Below are 16,993 nucleotides of genomic sequence, written 5' to 3' on the forward strand. Positions count from 1 at the left end.
CAAAAGTTGAGACCCGGTATCTCGTCTCCACGGTTACAGGGCCTTGAACCAAATTTTAAAACAAACCATTTAGGAAATAGAAACAATAAATAAAATTCCTCTTACGTCTGTCCCTAGAGCCAGCTGGAGGCATTACTTCTCTCCTAAGAAGTGAATTGGCCTTGTGTCCCCACCACCATCTCCTTGGCCAACACTCAGCCCAGGAGTCATGTGGGCCTGTGTCTGGACCTAAGCTCTCGTGAGAGGCTTTACCAGCGCTTTGGAAGCCAGACCCAAAGCCTTTCAGCTCCTTCCCCACGCTGCAGAGAAGCGGGGCTGCGTCTGGGTGGTCCTGAGGCCATCTGGGGATTACTCCCATCCCCAATCCTTCATTCCTCACTCAATCCAATCGCCCCGGTGCCCCTTGTTATCCAAGAGCCTCATGTATCCCCACACACAGAGCACCCACCACTGAAGGCCCTTCCCATGCACCCCTTCTCTCGCATCAAAATATCACCAAGCCCCATTCTCAGAACTGTTTCATCCTCAGTCACCCACCGGCTAGCTCTGTGGAGGGGACTGAGCTGTCCATACACGACTGTTCCCAGGTAACGGGACTGCATTTCAACGGGGCCCTTCTGAAAGCAATGCTGAACTCCAAAACGTGCCCCACACCCCAAAGCTACTGCCCTGAGCCTGACTACTGGGGCTCTGCATGGAGCATGCCAGCTGGGGACCCTCGGAGCATACTGTGCAGGGGCCACACACGCCCTCCATGCCTGAGACCAACCGCAGTCCAAAGAGGTGGGGGAAGGGAAGAGAGAGGGCACCTCTCCATTCCCGCCTCAGCCCCTCTCTGTGGGGGCCCAGAGCTCGCTGGCTCTGCTCAGTGTAGCCACAGCACCAGCTGGGGAGCTTGCTCCATCTTTCTCTATCGCCCATGCCGCCTCCTCCTCTCACCTAAAACGGGAGGAGAGGGGGAGGAAAGTTTTCCTTCTGTGCTGAATTTATCCCACTGCAGACTGGCTGCAGAAGCTGGGAGCAGATAAACACAAGTCCTGTTTTAACCTTTCAAAACCTCCCAGTGCCTCCGGCCCACTCCTTTTCCTTCCTACCTTGTGGGGTGGGGTGGGGGGAGGAACTCTGGCTTCTACCGCTCCATCCTGCCCCGAAAGGCCGTCTCCTGGCTCATGGAGTCTCTCCTCCTCCCCGTGGGCGCTCCAGGCCCCAGCTGCGGTTCGTTTCTTTTATTGGCACCCTGAATTTGGACAGGTGCTCAGTGCATGCTACCCCGTGCTCCCCTCTGCCTAGGTCAGCGCAGGCGCCTGGTTTTATTGGGCCTCACTTTATTGAACTTCACAGGTGTTGCGTTTTTGTTTGTGTTTTTTTACAAGACTCTCCACCAGCAAAAACATTGTGACTTGCTTTATGGTGATACTCGCTTTATGGTGATACTTGCTTTATGATGACACTCGCTTTATGATGGTGGCCTGAAACCTGACCAGCAATATCTCCGAGTTATGCTTGTAGTTGACCCTGAGTTCCACCCGCCCCCTGTAAATTTTCTCAGGGACAAAGGCACGTCTCCCCCTCTCTCACCATGGAGGTGCTAAGGAGAGAGAAATGGCACCTGCCTGAGAAGGAGAAGGGAAGGGCCTGGATGTCCCCCAAGCGGACTCTCAGGCTTGGACGCAAGGTGACTGGGTGGAGGGACAGGATCAGTGAACCCCGGAGGGTCAGATGTCAGATGTCGTCTCCTTTCATCCTCATGAAAGCTCATTGGCAATGCAAGAGCAATCGGTAGTTTCCCTGCTGGGAGTTGGGAGAATTGACATCAAAACTGAGGCCTATGGGTGTTTATCCCCTTGCGGTGGGGCGCAGGCCGTGGTCGCCCTTGACCGCTTAGGGCCCCCAGACTTCAGGGAGGAGCCGGCGCTGGTGCGGTGAGGCAGGAACGCAAAGAATTGTGGCGGAGGGTGGGGCCCGGTGTCTGCAGGCCCCAAGGCAGCTGTTCCCGCCCCAGTGGTGGGGCAGCCGCAGCCGGACCGGGGGAGCCGTGATGCCCAGCGATCACCAGCAGGGGGTGCACAGTCCCTGCAGGACGGGCTCTGGTGTGATTTTGCCTGTGGGCCTGGCTGGGGCTCAACTCATGCCTCTGTTTCCCAAGCTTGCTCCCCAGCCCTCCCTTAATTCTGACCATCCCATAGCCACTCAGCACACCCCTCTTCTGTTCGAATCCGCCGTGTTTACAGGTGAGAGCTCCAGTGCTGATACCCCAGGGACTTCCTCCCTACTGCTCCCCACATGCGCTCTGACTGCCGAGCACCCCACATGTCAAATGAAAAGGAGGAATGCCCTTAGGCCAGCAGCAACCCCCCCACCCTTACCCCCCATAGATGGGCTTCCTCCACTCGTGGGCCGTCCCACTGGTCAGTTGTGTAGATTGAGGGGTAGGTACCGTCCTCAAGGCAGCTGAAGACGCCGGGAACCCTGTGAAGTGTGATGTCCTGAGAAGCCCCGCGCCAGCCTCCTTCCTGTGTGGCTTCTGACCTGCTGGTTCAAGCCCAGCTGCTCTAGTCACAGGTGGTTTCTCAATGGGACTTCCATTGGCAACAGCAAGGTGCACTGCGGCCCACTGCAACGATTAATCACCCCGTAGTCCTATCACAATAGCGATTTGGAAACTAGGCAGGCATTTCTCTCTGTTTGCCTGTTGACGTGGGTATTTTTCTCTCTGCACATGCTCTTAGCGCCCGCCCGCCAACGTTAATTACTTAAACAGAGGTATGGGGGGCGGAGCGCCCTCCATGCCCTTGAAATGACTGGTTCGCTTCTGCTCTCAGCGGAGTCAGAATATAGGATCCCTTCGTCCTTGGGAGAAGGGTCAAACAACAAGAATCACAGGGTTTCTAAACCCATTCAGACTTGTGGGAGTTGTGGAGGGGACCAAGGCACTGCCCTTGCATGAAGACCTGGATGAGTTCTTCTGAACATCTCCAGCCTCGATAAAACGGTGCTGCGCCCAGCCCAGAGGCCCCGAGCAGACGGAGCGGTCTCTAATTGTGAATCCTCGAAGGCCGTGCGATTCAACTACAAAGGGGCTCTGAAATCAGTGCCACACGTGGGCTCCTCCGGGCGCCAATCCCCCGTGGCCCCCAGGGTCCCCCCTTCCTGGTGACATCCAGATGTGTCACCACACGCTGGGTCTGATCAGCTGTAGGACGTGCTATTTCCATGTTCCCAGGATTCATCCGAGTTCACTCGGCTGCTAATTGGGTTTGTAACTGGCAGTGGACACTGAAAAAAAGCTTTTGTAGTCAATTACGTTCCCCTGGAACACACAGAAAGGGTTGTCCTGCCAGTGCTGAGCTGGTCCCTCCCTTAATGAACTGCCCCTGACGAAGGCACGAAGGACATTGTGGGCCCCGGGTACCATCTCTGCTGGCTGCTGTTGAACAAGCAGCTGAGCTCGATCTGGGTACCGAGCGAACTGGCTTTCCTGCACTTTCAATTCACCTGCTTCCGGTGGGACACCGCTGAAGGCGATCAGGGGCGTTAGAGCACTTGTACCAGGTAAAAGTCACCCCCATGGCAGTGAAATGCCCAAATGCTCCTTCTGCAGCCTAGCGACCCAGGGTTTGGCTTCACTGCACCAAGGCCAGGAAATGGACACTTAGCATCAGTATGACCCTCCTCACGGCCACGTGGCACGCACCTGGGGGAAGGGACATGGACTTCTTCCTGCAGAGCTTTTCCCTGGCCCAGGACAAAGCAGTCTTCAGATGCTTTAACATCCTGAGCGTGGGTGGGAGTGACGCTTACTGTGTCCCATGGAAAAGATGGCGTGTTTACAGAGGACCAGCTGGCTGGCCGTGGCCGCAGGAAGGGCGCGCAGCACTCAGGGAAATAGCAAGGCCTTGGCTTTTTACCCCTTAGGGTCTGGATGGGTCAACTTCTGCCACATTTTTAGAATACTGGGGGTTTCCAAACCTCTGGCCCAGGACTGGAGTCATTTCCTATTCACCAGGAAATGGAAAGCTCCACATGACTGGCTCAAGAAATAGGCCCCCAGGGCCCAGGAGCGGCTGGGAGGAAGGGGGCTCTCTCTGGGGCGTGGGGCTCCCTCTGAGCAGTGGGAGCCCCAGTGAGAGTGACCATCAGGAGAGGTGGCTTCAGTCCCAGGCGGCGGTGGGAGTGAGCGAGGCTGTGGTCAGTCCGTGGTGAGCAGGGTTCCATGTAGGGTGGGCAGCACCCACGTGGGCCGGGCCAGACTAGCCCAGGCCTGAGGTCGGTCTGCCCTGTTTGCCTCCAGGATCCCATGACCAGCCTATAAATGTAATACAATGTGGTCCAACCACTCCTGCTATGGAAACTGAAATTGCACATTTCCTGCCTTTCATCTTGACGTGCTGGGGATGCATATGTCAAAATAACCTAACCGCAGTGCCGTCACGGGGGCAAGGGGCAGCGCCATGCCCCGGGGGATGCAGGGAGGGCTCTGAGAGTCTGGCAGAGAAGCCTGCGGGCTGCAATAGAGAAGAGCCTGGGGCCGCTGTACCAGCACCATCTGCCCAGGCCAGGGCATGTGAGTCCTGCTGGCCGGGACAGGGATGCTGCTCAGACAAGGTGCAGGGCCCAGGAGGGCACATGAGCTGCGGCTGATCCAGCAGATTGCTAATTCTGGGTTATCTCTGGGTGGTGCTGGGAAAGCACTCTGAGAAATGTTATCCTTAGCTGGAGAGCATGGGGCCCTCCCTTCATCTCCTGCCAGGGTGGATTTTTGGAGAAGAGCCTGGCTTTGAAAAGGCAAATTCAGAGAGCATAGAGCCAGACCATGAACATGCCAAGCTAACTTTAGGGGAAGGGGGAGTTTGAAAATGATTTTTTAAAAAAAATTTTCAGGATATAGTAAATATGGGGATGGTCATGGGTCTTTGTAGAGCCAAGGCTACCTGGTTTGCTGAGTTTTCTCCTTAATCCCAATTTGCTTTCTCTCTCCAGTTCCCCACCCTGCCCCACATCTTCACCATATCCTCCCCACACCCACCCACTCCCCCCTCCACACACACACACACACACACGCAGCAGGTTTTCCTTCAGCCTCTCACCCTCGAAGGCATGGCTCTTTCTCCTGATACCAGGCCCTGGGTAAGGATTCAGGTCACACTCCTGGGAAGTTCCTTGGGGTGTCTCCCTAGGGTCTCTTACAACAACTTCTCTTCCTAGAACCTGTTTCTGGTTCTTCCTTAGAATTAGCCAACCCATTGTCCTTGTTTTCTTTTCTCTTCTTTTTAAATATTTTTAAATTGATTTCAGAGAGAGGAAGGGAGAGAGGGAAAGAAACATCAGTGATGAGAATCATTGATCGGCTGCCTCCTGCACTCCCCATACTGGGGATAGAGCCTGCATGTGCCCTGACTGGGAATCGAACCATGACCTTCTGGTTCCTGTGTTGATGCTCAACCACTGAGCAACACCGGCCAGGCTGTCCTTGTTTTCTTAGCTTAGTTCCTCTGAGTCTTTCTTCACCCTTCCTAAGCCATATGGCAGAAGGCAGATGATCTGTCTCCATCTCAAGAATGAATTTCCGTCTGCAAAGTATCAGTCCTCATGCACATGGTACCAGAGAGAGCTGTGGCTTAGGACAAAAAGGGATATACACACCCTGTCCTCAGTGTTTGTCACACAGCCAGACCCTGGAAACACGTTCTTAAGGTGACAGTTCTGATAAATGTCAACCAACATGCAAATGAACCTCCAGAATAGAAACGAACACAGAAGCACAATTCTCTAAATCTGCTAATTATTCTTCTCTTGGAAACAGAAGTCAAAGATCAGTCTCCGGAAAATTGTATTTTTAAGAGGCTGAACCTGAGGGGCTCACTGAGAAGGGTCAGACCCTTCCACCTTAATACAGATGTTAACGTTGGGCCTGGAACTGGTCTGGCTGGAACCAGACTATCACATTCAGATCTCCCTCCAGTGAGTGACTCCGATGGGGTGGTTCTTTCCACCCCACTGTGTCCTGAAAGGCCTCGGGCAGGAGGCAGGGAAAAGGCCAGGTCGTGAGACAGCAGCTGTTTGTCCAGGACAAAGAGGCCTGGTCACCCTCAGCCCCCTCCGGCCACTGCGGTCTCCTGCTCACAAAGGCTGTTCTTGCCCGCCAGCGCTCCCTGAGTTTGTCATTTCTCCCACAAGAGGCTGGAGCTGGGGCTGCATGTGCTGCTGTGCAAGTCACCACAATGAAGTCAAAGTGGCCCCCAGCCCTGGCCGGGTGGGTAGCTCAGCGGTTTAGAGCATCACCCCCATGCACCATAGGTTGTGGGTTTGATCCCCAGTCAGGGCACATACAAGAATCAACCAATGAAGGCATAAATAAGTGGAACAACAAATTGTTCTCTCTCTCTCTTTCTCTCTCTCTCTATCTCTCTCTCTCTCTCTCTCTCCTTCTCTCTCTTTCCCTCCCTCCCTCCCTCCACCTCTCTTTCTAAAATCAAAAAAATTTTTTAAAGTGGCCCCTGGACCTTACATTCTACTCTCTGAGCCCAGGCTCCCTGCACCAGCCAAGCTGGCTTTATCTTTCTGGACATGAAACAAGCAACATAAAGTTGCATTTCACCAAAACAACTTCCAATACTTCTGAAAACAATTTTATGGGGGGGGTGGGGGCGGGGGGGAGAGAGAGAAAAGGACCAGTCCCCAGAAAATTGGCACAACCATATTGTCAGCCCATTAAGAAAGGTAGCTGGTTTGATTCCTCTGACATTTTGTACAGACTGGGAAGGGGCGGGGGGTGCAGGCATTGCACAGCCACGAGGCCGGATGTATGAAACCGAATGGAATTTCCCCTGCTTGCAGCAGGACCCGTGCCTCAGACGAGCATTGTTCCAATGTGGAATAGGAGTTCACATGTGGGCTGTCTCCTTTGTTTTGCACGGATGAACCTCAGAGTTTCACTTCTCCAACGTGTCGGCTGGGGGCGCTCTCATGGCCAGGGAAAATGAATGGATCCCCCAGGGGCCACAAACAGCACCTTATATCTCCGACATTTGTATTTGTTTTCACAGAAAAATCCGGCTTTCAATTCTTCATAAGTTGAACCCAGCTTGTAGTCCCAGTAGTGAACCACCTGGATGGGGGTCAAGGGCGGGAACTCTCTCGCAGGCTAGGCCTGGGCCCGAGCAAGGCTGTGCTACCCGCAGTGGGCAGGCTGGTGAGGGGTGGAGGGTGTTAGGATGTACTACCCTTGGCCTCTCCTGTTTGGACATGCTTTCTGAAATATATTGTTATAAGTTGTTTTCATAGCTTGAAGCAAACGGCCTGCAACTGCAGAATTTAAGATACACCCCCCAACTGACTGGGGCGCTCCCCTCTGCCTGACCAAGTTGTGCGCCCACCAGACATCCTGCTCTCTCCCAAGGACGTCCTGTTGTCCAGGCAGCTCCCCCAGCCCCTGTGTAAGAGAACATAGACACCTCCTCGGGGCTGACACCAGCACACTGGTCTCTGCCCACTGAGGGGGGGTGTAATAAAATTTCTTAAACGCTCACAATGTCTCTTGGCCTGGCTCCTGTTGGTGCGGACTCACAGCGGGGAACCTTAAAGGATGCCTAAGGTGGTCCCCATCAAGGTAGGGACTTGGGCACCCAGAGTTGGGAGGTGCCATGGCCAGGGCTGGGGGAGTAATGGGGACAGTTCTTACAGTGTCATCATGCCTCGGGGGTCTGCCCAGTGCAGGGGTAGCTGAGGTGGGAGGAAGCATCCTCTGGCTCTGCCCATGCTCAGCTCATCCAGGTTTTTCAGGATCTTACCTAACAGGATAGGTTCTGCTCTCTTGGGTTGGGGGTTTCCTTTCCTTCCAGTCGTCCTCAGAGTTCCTATCCAGTGACCGAGGACTTTGACAAGAGATGGGAGCAGGAGGGGTTGGGCTGCCCACCTGGAGGAGCAGGTGGGGCTAGGGCCCATCACTCCCAGAACAAATGTCTTCATATTTTTCACCTCAACATCACTCATTGGTTTCTGGCTGTAACTCTGACAGCTGAACAGACACAATTCTTGGTCTACGAGTTGTTAGTCTATCACTGTAAGTATTAGCCAACATTTGGATTTTAGTCATAGCATAGTTAATGCATAATGTTGCTTGCTTCACAGCGTATTAAATGAAGAATTGGCAGCACATTAAATAAAAATTTAAATTGATTAATTTTTTGTCCCTCCAAGTCTTTAAGTAAAATCAGAGCTCCAGGCAAATACACCGTGTCTGTCCCGGGGCTCCAGGCAGGGCTGCCCACATGCCCAGGGCTGTGACAACACTGTTACTGCCGCTGGTGCCCTGAGCCAGAGCACAGAGAAGAGACACATGGATGCTGGCAACTTAAATATACCAAATGGTGGCCACATAATAGGCTAATGTACTTACAATTACTAAGACTAATGAAATAGTACTTGACTAGAACTCAGTCTCAGCTAGCTAATCTTTAAAAGCCTACCTAGATAATCATGGAGCTGACATGCATGTTTTAATTTGTTGTAAGGCCTCGATAACAAAAGAAGGTAAATTTCCATAAATATTTAAGCACATCTGTTCTCTTTAACACCGAACTGCTCAGTAATTCTGTCGGGTATGTAGTAACATACTAGGCCCATCTTCTAATCTGTAATTAGCCAAGTGGTCCCACAACCAAATGACACAATACTTAAGAAAATGAGACTGTAGACAAGATTCAAGGTGATCACTGCACTTGGCAAATGTACCATGTGTATCGCAGGCTTTCCCGAAAGAAACCCTCTCATGCTTTTATGACTATAGGTTTTTGGCCTAAACTAGAGCATGCTTGTACTAGTCTCATGTGCAGAATCCTCATAGGATAGTCCACTGACATATCCAAAACTCTCACTGAATCTCCTTTGATCTTGGCCAGATTTTCACCCAAAAGTATTGAGAAGGCTTTACTCGAATTGGAAAAGACCAAAGGCTGGCCCCAATATTACTAGCTCTTTAAAGTTTGGCCACTTTTTAGCCAGAGGGATGTGTGAGTCTTCGTTAGAATAATGCACCTATAGTGGGTGGACAACTAACACCCTTGTCTTCAAGGTCGGGGAGGGGAGAAGGGAGCTGTGATTAAAATTTCAACAATATCTTTTGATTTCTTGTATATTTCTTCTGCTTTATAGACTCTGGGAGCCCTGACCAGCTTTGCTCTTCGGCACTTTTTTAGGTGAACGGGTTATTGCTCATCATGTTTCACTGTGAATGAATATAGTCATTATTCAGCTAGAGCAGAGATTTCAAGGCTCTGGACAGTTGCTGGTCTGACTGATTTCTTGCACCAAGGCAAGTCATTCTATGGAAAGACAATTTTTAAAATTCTGTTGCAAAAAATGCAGGAGAGGTGAAAAGTAATATTTAAGTAACCTCTTTGGCAATGCCATTGTTGCTTTGAGAAACATAATTAAAAAACAAACATATAAAAATAATAATAAAATAAAAACAAACAAATTTTAAATTAGCTGTCTTTGCTGAGCTCGAAATTATAAAATACTACATTAGTGAAAGATTTTTTCTGAAGTGAGATCTTTATTAATTTTATTTTTGACAATTTCTGTCCCTGTGCCAACCGTAGAACATTCTTGATTCAAGTGAAGACAAATTAAAAGTTATTTAGGGAACAGAATGAATAACATTGTTTAACAGCACCTCTCAGAATAGAAGCTCAAGCAGCAGACAACATGGAAGTTGAAAAGGATTCATGATTTTGACTCCTCCAATCACAGGAAAGACTAAATTTTTTGTAACCAACATAAACCCAGGACCCCACTGGTCCAGACCTGCAGAAAAATATAATTGGGAACAAATCAAATCTTTTCTGTCTCTTAAGAAAGTGCCAAAGCTCCTTACAAATACTCTTTGGACTCTGTCAGCCTCCATCTCTCTCTCCTGATTCCCTGAAGGGCTCCAGACCCCCCAAGGCTCTTCTCTCTCCCTCTTGTCTCCACCTCAGTACTCAGTTCTTCATGTGGCCTCCCAGATTGTATTCTCCAGACTCTGCATGAGCAAGAAAAGTTCAAAACACACTCCGATAGCAGCTAAGGAAGGAATAGGTCACGTTTGAGTCTGCGGCAGATTCACTGTTCCTGATTTCTGTCTCCAGAGAAGCTGGTTGCAGAAGAATTTTGCCATCAAAGCATTTCCTGGATTAATCAAGTGGTTAGAGCCTGGAGCTGCAGGGCCAAGACCTTGCTTTCAGTTCCTGTCAGCTTTGCTGTGCCTCAGAGTCAAGTTCACACTTACTCCTACCCGAGTCAGCAGGGGCAGGAGGTACCTGAGGCCATACACCCTGTGAGAGGATTCTCAGAATTTTTTTGTCTTATGCCGTGTGTGTGTGTGTGTGTGTGTGTGTGTGTGTGTGTGTGTGTAGTATTTCACTTTATATATCTTTATTTTTTAAAATCTAAGTGCAGTTGCTCTATATGAAGTGAGGGTGGGAGGTAAGAAGCACCACCCTTTCGGCCACAGGTCCCCGTTCCACCTTCCCTTCTCTGTGGACCCCTCTGAGGGCTCCTAGGAGTGCAGTTTGGCCCTAGAGTGTAGTGGACAGAGACCATATTTGGAATCAGAACATCAGACCGCGGCCTTATGACCTACATGAGCTCAGACACATTACTCCAGCACCGGCCCCACTGCATTGCTGCCACATGAATGGTGGGCAGTGGGGCCACAGTGAACGATGACTTCCTCCCTACCCTTATCTCAAGGGGACAGAGGAGGGGGCAGAGATGGGTGGTGCCAATGCATCTCTGCCCCTGAAACAAATCCTGGCACCAGCGTGGAGAGGACCCAGGGTGGGCAGCCACCTGTTTTGTATGCAATCAGAAGCATTTATGTAACCCAGTGATTACAGATCTAATAATTACTACAAAGTATCAGCCTGAACTGCAAGGAACTGAGTTTAGATTGGAAAAAAAAAAAAGAAGTAGCAAAACTAACCATTTCAGAAGGAGTGAGACAATGACCGAGGTAGGTCGGCTGGTGTGATGATAAAATCTCAGAGCCTGAGGAGGGCCAGATGCTCCAATGAATTTAATTTGGCTCCGAGCAGTCTGCTCAGAGTCCCTCCGACCTGGAAACCCTGAGAAGTGGAAAAGCAGAGTTGGACTCTCTCAGGGGCTATAAGCTTCTTTATTCTTTACTCTTCTGGTGGGTCCCTGGGAATGGCCCCAAGCAGCCTGACTCCCAGGAAGGAACCTGCTGGCTGGCCTGCAGGGCCTTTTCAGGTGGACAGAGCCCTGACAGGCCCTGGGGACAATAGGTGTTGTCCCAGCCCTAGAGACCCTTGCAGAGGGCCCCTGAAGCGCCACGGCCACTTTAATAACCGTCTGTTGCCACCTGCTGGACACTGGGAGAAAGTGCTCAGTGGGGGAACCAGAAGCGTTAGGCAAGGGGTAGCTGCATCAAAATAAAGAGTAAGTCGGAGTTTTTCTTCAAAAAACCATTGGGAGGACCCACAATAATTTCATTAATTAAGCCACACATGAAGGGGGACTTTTATAAAAGCAGTACTTGTCATTTATGCACTATATACTTAGTCAATTACAAACACCCTTGAAGCTATGTACCAGGTGCCCTGACGGCACTGTGCGTGATTGATAGTCACACCTCATTCTATGCCCAAATGACATTATCCAGCGTGAATGTCCACCTTTTTCTTTGAATTAAGATTTCTTTCATTCATTCACTCAGGAACAGTTACTGACTGCATGCCTGCTGCAACAGGCTCAGGCTGGAAAGCTGAGGAGATGGCAGTGAGCAAAAGCAGGTGTGGTGTCTGCAGGCACTGGTTTGCATCTAGGGGGCGAGACTGACATTAAGCACATAATCACACAAATAAATGCACCAGTGCACAACTGTGATATGTGTTATGGGAAAACATAATTGCAAAAAGGCCTGGCCTAAATGAGTTTGATCGATTCTAAAATGGAGGTTTGGGCTATTTGATATGCATTAAAATGATTTAAAATGTTTTAATTCTTTGACCCAGTACTTCCACTTTTAAGAGCTTATCTGAAGGGAACAATCATAAAATTGGACTGATTTATATAGGGTATCTATTGCATGATTGTTTATAAAAGTAAAAATAAAATAAAATAAGAGATAAATAAGAAACATTCAAATGTCCAGTAATAAAGGGTTGGTTAAACAAATTATGGTACACTCAAAAAATAGAATATTCTGCAGCCACTAAAAATGAAAATAGAGCCACATAGAGACATATGTATTACATATTTTGCAAGTTATATAAAACTATTATAGTAAATCCCATTTATGAAAATACTTTATGATGGTTTTCTTTCAGATCCTTATTACATAATCAATTTTTTATTGTTATGGTTGGATCATTATAATAATCATGCAAATATGCTGCTATTTTTATTATCTTAAAAAAAACACACAACAGAAAATAAAAACCTCAATTAACTTCTCTTGACCCTACTTCCCCCACCCACTATCACCTCATTTCTTCGTTACCCTTTGCAGTAAAACCCCTTTAATTTCTCCCCTCTCAAACCTACTCAGGCTGGTTTTGTACATGTCAAGGTCACCAGTGGCCTTCATATTGCTAAGCCCATAGTCATGTCTGTCCTCCTCTCACGGGCTCCATCAGAAGCTTTAACACAGCGGGCCACTCCCATTTCCTTGTAGGACTTCTTCGCTGGCTTCCGGAAGGTCACCCTCTCCTACTCTCCTCCTGCCTCATTGCTTCCTCTTCAGTCTTTGCTACATCCTCCTCTTCTTCCCAGTTTTTTAATGTTAGTTCTCTTCTCTGCCTATGCATTCCTTTGACCTTATCCAGCGGTGCCTTTCAGCACCGTCTACCCTAACCTATATCTTTTCCTAAACTCCTGACTCAGAAATGCAACTGCCTACTCTGACTTTGAATACACATCTCAAACCCATCATGTCCCTAACAGAACTCAGGCCTGCCCCCCACCCTCATTAAACCTGCTTCGTTCACTTGTTGGCACCTAAATCTTTCCTGATGCTCAAGCCAAACAATGAAACCACCTTTAAACATCATCCTGTCTCTCTCATACCCAGGTCCATCCTTCAGAAAATCCTCTGGGCCCTAGTGTCAGAATATATTCCCAAATCCAACTGCTCCTCATCACCTTCACTGCAACCACTCTGGTCCAGTCCACCACCTGGATTGCTGCAGTAGTGCCTCACTTGTCTCCCCCACAGCCTCTGTCACCACCGGAGTCAGAGCTGCCCTTACAATATACGTCTGATCATATCACTCCTCTGCTCCAAACCCTGGAGGTTTCCCCTCTCACACAGAGTAAAAGCCTACAAGGTGTGTGCCCCCTCTTCCCCTGGCCACACTCTGATCTCATCGTCTGGCCGTCTCCCCACCACCCACTCTGCCAGCCTGGCCGGCTTCCTTGCTATGTCTTGAGCACACCAGGCCCATTCACCTTCAAATACACATGCTGTTCACTCTGCCTGGAAGGCTCACCCCGTAGATCTCTGCATCTCCTTCAAGTATTTGTTCAGATGCCTCCTTCTCAATGGAGCTGACCCTTCTCCAGCTGTCCTGGTCCCCCTCACCTGCTCTACTTTTTCTTTTTTCCGTAGTATTTTTTACCTGATAAGATACCAAACAATTTCCTTATTAAATATATATGTGTGTGTGTGTATATCTCTAAATACAATCTTTCCAACATGATTGCTATGGATGAAACTGCAGTGTTTATGGGCCAATCATCTCAAACAACAATTGAACAGCAGGGTGCCTCCTTAGCGTACATTCCCTCCACTGCTTACGAAAGTGCACGTGTTTCCTGTATTTTGGCAATTCGTCTGGATGGCACTAAAATCCCACCTTTAATCATTTCTAAGGGCAAGAAGGAAAAGATTGAACGTGTTTTGGGCATTTTTATTCTTGAAACTGAAAAAGCCTGGGCCACACAAGCAGTTATAAGGAAGTGGGTCGATTTAATGCTGCCGCTTGTTATGCGAGGGAGCCAAAGAGGTCTGCTAGTCTGGGATGCAGCCAGCACTCACCGCGCTAAAGACATGAAGACATTTCTTCACGAAAGAAAAATAGATCAGATAATGATTCCCGCAGGAATGACGGCCTATCTCCAGACTCTTGATATTGCAATAAGCCATTCAAAGACAATTTGCGCATGGAAATTAAAGACTACATTGAAAATAGAATGGAGAGTAATCAGCGTGGAAACTTTGTGAAACCTAAACTGCAAGAAGTTGTGACTTGGGTGAAGAATTCATGGGAGAAAAATCACTGACAGTTGCATTGCAAATGCACTGCGAGCAGGCTACCTTGACAAGAAGTACTCATTTAAAGACAGTGCTATTGCTAAACATGAGAGATTTGGTCCACTGATTCTGAAAGAAATGGAGTCACAAGAAATTCACCAGGAAATTCAGGAATTGGATTGTTATGATGATGTTCCAGAAGATGATGACATGATTGTCATTGAATAAATGAGTAAATTCTTGATACTGTAGGATTCACAGTTTGTCTGGTTTGTGTTGACAACTACCGTACTACCGTACCGTATACAGGTAATAAATTTCCTTTATTTTCATTTAACAATAAATGTGTACCGTATTCTTCTTCATGGAAAAATAAGACATCCCCTGAAAATAAGACCTAGCGTGTCTTTGGGAGCAAAAATTAATATAAGACACTGTCTTATTTTTGGGGAAACAGGGTATTTCCTTAGCAGTGGTAATTCACAAAATACTAAAAATTAAAGGAAATCTTTTAACTTCAAGTAGCATAAAGCAGGAATTTGGGATTGTGAAAAACATATATACTTGTATACATAGAAAGGGTCTAAATGGATATAAAATAACCTACTAACCATGGATATTTCTAGACAGAAGGATAGTGAGTAACCCTTTTTTTGTTGTTGTTCATCTGTTTTCTAATTTTTCTGTAGTAAATTTAAAGTACTCAAATAGTAAACTTTTAAATAAAACAAAAAATAGGTTTGCTTCTGAGTAAGTTTTAATATTTTTTAGTTTACTTTTCACCTCCAGGAGAGAATTGGTAAGGCACCAGAAATAAGAATAAAGCACCCGTTCACATCACTGTGAAGATCCCCTGCCTGGACAATGGGAGAAATTTTGTCTGGATTTGAGTTCCCCCAGAAGCAGACCCTGTCCGGAGTTTATTTGAAAGGTGACGTGTGGGGAAAGTAAGGCAGAGGGAGAAGGAAGCTGATAAAGGGACGGTGTCAAGTCACTTCCACCGCAGGCAACAGGGACTCAGTCCCACACATGTTCAGCATGTGTGCCTCAGGTACCCCATCACAGGGGTGAGGAAGCTGGGGCACAGGTACCCCATCACAGGGGTGAGGAAGCTGGGGCACAGGTACCCCATCACAGGGGTGAGGAAGCTGGGGCACAGGTACCCCATCACAGGGGTGAGGAAGCTGGGGCACAGGTACCCCATCACAGGGGTGAGGAAGCTGGGGCACAGGTACCCCATCACAGGGGTGAGGAAGCTGGGGCACAGGTACCCCATCACAGGGGTGAGGAAGCTGGGGCACAGGTACCCCATCACAGGGGTGAGGAAGCTGGGGCACGTTTCCTCCTTGGTGGTTGAGGGCTGCTTCTGGGGCATTCACTCTCTTGCACTTCCAGCTTGTCCCGTGTGTTCCTACCGCCAGAAGGGGAAAACAATCCCCCAGGCAGAGGACTGCAATGTGGGCAGAGCAGAGTTCTCTGAGCAGAGGTGAAAGCCATCGGGGCATGGGTGGACCCTGAGAGGGGCTGCAATGGGGCCTCGATTAGACCCTGATTTTGCTCTCTGGGGGGATCTCCCTTGTTGCTCTCTGGCTCTTCCTTATCTATTCACCTCCATGGCCACACCTACGTGGCAATGGGGAGGGCGCCCTCTTGGGAGTCTGTGCAGAGGTTGTGGCCTGATTTCTGCAGATGCATGTTTGGGGTACCCAAGAACTGCTTTAAGGCTTGAACAACCCAAGTTTTTGTAGTCTGGGTTCATGAACGCTTCGGCAATACGAGTCCTTCAAATGCTTAGTCAGCTCCTAAAGTATGTGCAGTCATTCCATGTGCCAGTTATCGAGCTTCGTAACGTTTGCGTTGTAACCGCTATGCCTCTCCTTCACCCTAAAGGCAACCCTCTTGAGGCCATCTGGGAAACACAGGCTTGAGTGTGAAGTTCCCGCCCTCCTCCTGGCGCAGTGGGGAAACTACCTGTTTAGTGAGGGTTCTTGATGGGCTTTTGTTGCTCGAAGCCCTTTTGCTGTCATCACTCTTTGGGGTTCAAAACAGAAGGCTCCAGGTTTCTGGACTCATCCTATTCCTTTTCATTTCTGCTCTTGAACCAGCCACCCTTTCCCAAGTTTCACTCTTCCTTGTACCGACGCACTAAACAAAGCCAATAAGAATCAACATGTACTAACTTTGGATTTCCCAACCTCTCCTCCTGGAGCCACAGGCCCAGTAACACTTAGCTCACTAAGTAACTACGGAACGATTTTATTAAGTAATCTGCTATTATATAACGTGGGTCTTCATCTTTTCAGCCTCCAACATCCATTTTCTTGCCTTCCTCTGCAGTGCTACATATTTTAGGGTTTGTTCTTTTTTCCTCCATGGACTTTTAGAGAGAGAGAGGGAGGAGGAAACAGAGAGAGAAACATCGATGTGAGAGAGACACGTGCCCTTGACTGGGAATTGAACTGGCACAATGGGGTGCCCTTCTCCATGAAGTCATTCAAGTTCTAGATGTCACAAGAGAAGCCCCCTTCAACACAAGGTGCCACGGTTGCCCGGGGGGTGGGGGCATGTTCGCTCCTGGCAGTCAGAGATGAGAAGATCATGGACAGCTCTGGCGGGAGGTTTGAGTCTCATAAAATGTCTTCTCACATGTCATTTTCTAGAACTCAGTCACAGGCGGCCATCAGATGCCAGGGGCGGGGCGTGCTGGGATGGGGGGTGTAGCTCCTGGTTGCAGTC

This window comes from Plecotus auritus, assembly GCF_963455305.1.
Source record: "Plecotus auritus genome assembly, chromosome: 5".
In the NCBI taxonomy this organism is placed as follows: domain Eukaryota; kingdom Metazoa; phylum Chordata; class Mammalia; order Chiroptera; family Vespertilionidae; genus Plecotus; species Plecotus auritus.